Source organism: Bison bison, unplaced genomic scaffold (assembly GCF_000754665.1).
Source record: "Bison bison bison isolate TAMUID 2011002044 unplaced genomic scaffold, Bison_UMD1.0 scf7180017864531, whole genome shotgun sequence".
In the NCBI taxonomy this organism is placed as follows: domain Eukaryota; kingdom Metazoa; phylum Chordata; class Mammalia; order Artiodactyla; family Bovidae; genus Bison; species Bison bison.
Genome location: NW_011495081.1, coordinates 233,108 through 237,940, shown reverse-complemented (window position 1 = coordinate 237,940; position 4,833 = coordinate 233,108). Strand labels below are relative to the sequence as shown.

Genomic DNA, 4,833 nt, shown 5'->3' with positions numbered 1-4,833 from the left:
ACCTAGCTGAGCGGGCTGTGAGTCTGTCTCAGTCAACAGCCACCCAGCAAGGCAGGGGTGCTGCCTGCACCCTCTGCCCTGCCTGTTGGATTAACAGGTCAGCAGCAAGCGGGCGGGGCAGACACACATAAGCCTCCTAAGAAGGCGCACAGCTGGCCTTTGGCCGCCGTCCAGCACCAAGGCCAAAGGGCCCCGTGCTCCACTAGCCGCTATCTGCAGGAAGTGGCTAGCAACCCCCTGCACCTCCTGCCCTGTTGGGGTCCCCCTCAGAACACTGTGAAATGACGTGGGGTCCTAGGGGAGAACCTGAGCAACAGCAGGCAGCGGACAAACAGCAGAACATCTCAGACCCAGAAACTGGACGTAGAGACCAGATTCGATTCCAGAGCATTTGACATTACTGTTTTCCTGGCAATTTCTTTTGGATTAGAATTTTTTAATAAGTAAATTTGATTATGATTTTAAGGTTTTCTACTTTAAATGAGTTATTGTATCTGATATCCTGTAGCACCACTGGGGATGCAGATATCAATGTGTGAGGTGTGTTGGGTGAGGGAGAGGAACTTATCCCATGCTAGAGTGAGACCATACACCCTGGGACTGAAATGAAACTTGTCAAGAAGTAGCAAATCCTTGTTATTCTGAAATTTGCTGTGTTTTCCACTATAGTGTTATCTAGAATTAGGATGCTCCCAAGAGAAGCTGGAGACTATTTTGCACGGGGGTTGCGTGAATGTCAAGTCTGCGACCCACATCTGCCCTAGCACCTAACCCAGCAGCAGCAGCAGGTGACCCCCACAAGTAGGGGGAAAGCTGTCCAGGTTGGGCTGTGCCCAGCCGACATTAGAGGCCTTGCCACAGGCACATGTGTGTGCACAGGGAGTGCAAACACAACAGACACATAGCACACACAGTACATATACAGAGACACACAACACGCAAATGTGCACACATACACACACACCACACACACATACACACAGAGACAGTACATACAGACGCACACACACACCACAGATAAACACCACACACAGCACACACACCACACCTACACAACACACAGACACATACACACACATACACAACACACAAAGCATGAGCACGTGTACAACACACACACAACACACACACACACAGGGCATATCCTTCTCTGGTTGTGATCAGCACACTGGAACCACTCCTTTCTGGCTTTCCCGCTGAGCTATGAGCCCCGAGAGGACAGGCGGGTTTGCCTTGCTTACTACCGTGCCCCAGGGCCTGACACAGCATCAGTCAACAGCCCTTTGCTGAACTGAAGTGGTGCTGAATGGTTGCTCACACTCAAGGGCGCCTAGAAATTGTCCAGCTGCTCAGGCCACAGGTCTAGGGGCCATCCCCAGCCCCTCCTCTCTCATATCCAATATGCAGCAAACCGCCTTGACTTTACTGCCAAAATGGATCCAGAATCTGACCCTCTTAACCACTTCCTCCACTGTCAGCCTGGTCCAGGCTGCCTGCATGGCTCTCCTGCTGTTGCAATAACCTCCAAACTGGTCTCCCTGTTTCTGTCCCCCACACTGACCTCTACCCCGCTAGCAACACAGCAGCCTGAATGAGGCTGTTCAAACACCAATCCAGTCATGTGTCCCCTCTCCCAACTGACTCAAAACCCTCAATGGCTCCCCAGTTCACTCAGCATGAATACCAAGGTCCTTTGTAAGAACCAGCACTGTCCCACAGGATCCGGTCCCAGTTACCCCCAGCCCCTCCACTACCTCACTCCCCACCTTCCAGCCACTCCTGCCCCCGTGATCTTCTTACGATGCACCAGGCAGGTTGGGGGCTTATAAAGCACCTTGGGGCTTTGCATTTGCTGTTCCTTGTTCCCTCTCCCTGCACTGCTTTTCCTCCAGAACGCAGGCGGTCGGCTTCCTCACCTCCTCACCAACCTCTCCGTAAGGCCTTTCCTAATCCCTCTTCACAACTGCAAAACCCCACCACTGGCTCACCTCCCTCCATTTTTCCCATCTCATATATCACCACCTGATTTATGATAATTCACTTATTTGCTTATTAACTACTTCTCCCTTCTGCTAGAGGGTAAGTCCCATGACGACAGAGAATTTTTTCAGTTTTGTTCACTACTGTGTCCCCAGGACACAGGACAATATCTGGTATATGACAGGCACTCAATAGGTGTTTCTGATAGAAGGAAGGCCGTGGCCACCTGGTTTCTGATTTGGTTTTATTTCATTGAGGGGAAAGGTCATCTTTTCCAACATTTGTTGTTTTCTGGGATAATCTGCAGATATTTAGGGATGGGGTAAAAGCAGAAGTGAGAAATCCAGAGGTCTGTGTTAAATGATTCCATGGAGGGGATGTGAGGGGCAGGCACCTGAATATAATACGATTGGGGCTGGGAGGTCAGTGGCAGGAGATGCCTCCTGCATGAAGAGTGAACCAGCCTCCTGTGGACTCAGCTCCGCGGGGACATGTGCCTTGATTGGGGGTTAGGGGCTCCATGCCCTAGAAGAAGCACCATGCTTTTGGCTTACTGCTCCCCTCCAGCAGTAATGATTGGGGCGGGGCTTCCCAGGGCACCCCAAGAGGCAGACACAAGAGTCAAAAGGCAGAATTCAGGCACTGGGGACCTGCACAGGACATGGGTTTTATCACTGAAAGGATGTGGACCCCCACCCTAAGGAGAACACGGCAACCAGTATACTGTCATCCAGTAAAATTTGACTCAGCATCCACACTTCACCAAGCCAGTCTCCTTGTTCTTTTAACAGAGCTATCATTGTCCCAACAGAAACAAAGCATTTTCTTAAGACAACACTCTCACAGACAGCATGGTACAGTGAAAAGCAGCAGGGACTCGAAAGCCTTCACTTATCCATGACCTTGGCCAAGTCCCGGCCCTTCCCCAAGATAGAAAAGTGAAAGTGTCAGTCGCTCAGTCGTGTCCGACTCTTTGCAATCCCATAGACAGTAGCCTGCCAGGATCCTCTGTCCATGGGGTTTCTCAGGCAAGAACACTAGAGTGGGTTGCCATTTCCTCCTCCAGGAGATCTTCCTGACCCAGGGATCAAACCCACATCTCCCACGCTGGCAGACGGATTTTTTACCATCCGAGCCACCAAACCTGGATCAAATCCCTGCGTGTCACCAGCTGTGTGACCTCAAACAAGTACCTTGGCCTCTCTGTAAAGCGGGGACAATAGTAATCACTCATGAGGGAGTTACAGGGAATGAATGAGATGAGAAATATGTGTATGTAGCTCACAGGCTGGCCCAGAAGAGCAAAAGTGATTGTTATCAAATTGATCCCTGCCATGTTCTAATCCTGTGCTCCAAAATCTCCCTTGGCGGTGGGCATTTCTGGACGCTGCACCCCCCACCACTGCCCCAGTCTCATGCTGGAACCTCTCCATGGTTCCTCTGCAAGTAGGTTCCCAGAGTCCAGGAGAAGGAGACTCAGAACAGGAAACTTCACAGGGAGGTCCCCACAGCCTCCAGGGGCTTGGAAAGAGAGGTAGGAGGACAGGTGTGTTCAGTGGCCTTTGAAGACTGCCCAGGAATGCATGGGTTTGGCAGGGCAGCTGGGTCTACAAGAGGAAAGACTGGGGAGAGAACCCGGAGTCACTCCTGTCTCACTAACTCTGTGACCTGCAGTGTGTGGGCTTCGGGGTGGGGACTACCGATGCTGGAGCTTCAGGCACCTGCACCCTCGCTGGCATTGGCCCTATGCTCCTCTCATCAGCCAGCTGGGCACAGCGTTGGCCTGGAGCCAACCCTTGGCAGAGAACTTGTGTCTAGACATGACGTGCCACAGGCCCTGCTCTGCAGCTGTGGCTTTGTGAATCGTGCCAGCACTCTGCCAGGCACGAGACAGGAGGGGGATGCCAGACATGCAGGAAGGAAGGGGGATTCAGCATTAAGACTGAAAGTGAAAGGATGTCAGGCCTAAGCAGAGAGGAAATCGAAGGTAGAGAAGAGGTCAGAGCTATGCTGCTGCTAAGGTCACCCCACATCTCTGGAGCCCAAAGCACCTCGGGAGTTACGCACACCCTGGAGCTGGTTGTCAGGACACACCAAGAATGCTGTCCAGGACCTACGGAGGACCGGGGTAGGGGGTGCTCAGATGCTGTGACTTGGAGTGACCCACACACCACCTCTGAGCTTCCGTCCCCATCTGCAAAATGCAGAAACCACCACGTGCCCCTCCTGCTTCACAAGGTTAACCAGAGGCTCTGACTGAGTCTCAGACGTAGAAACCCTTCACAGGGCCTGATGGGAAGAGCAGGCCTTGATACCTCCAGAGACCTAAGGGAGCAGAGAACTCGGTAGACAGGGTTTTGGGTCCCACCCCAGGCCCCGGTACACTGGGCAAGTCTCATCTCTTTCTCTAGGACTCAGTTTCCTCCTTTAAGAAACTGACATGCCTGCAGTCCACACAACTCAATAAACAAAGATCAAACCACTCCACAAACCACTCCACAAAAACACACACTCCACAAAAATAAATGAAAACCAAACAACAACAACAGCCCTTTCCCCAAGCCTCCGTGCCGCGGGGGCCAAGGACACAGCCCAGCCCCAAGGGCCGCTGAGGCCTCTCACGCCATCCTCCGTCCCCGACTGGGGTCTTTTACCTTCGCAGAAGCTGCTGAGTGGCGGAGAGTGCCCGATGAATAACCACAGAGAAACTACAACAGGAACCAGAGCGCACAGCGGCGGCGAGATGGGGTGGGGGGCAAGGAGAACGTGGTGGGTCAGAAAACAAGAGGGCAAAATCCACCAGGGAAAAGGGACAAACCTTGGGGCAGCGGGGCTTCTGGGGTGGGGGCCGGG

General features: G+C 52.7%; 1 protein-coding gene across 1 annotated transcript in view; it reads right to left on the bottom strand.

Moving 5' to 3' along the window:
- Positions 1–4,833, bottom strand: part of MYO7A (myosin VIIA) — a 107,839-nt gene that overhangs the window by 61,442 nt on the left and 41,564 nt on the right. The gene's annotated exons all lie outside the window — the stretch shown is intronic.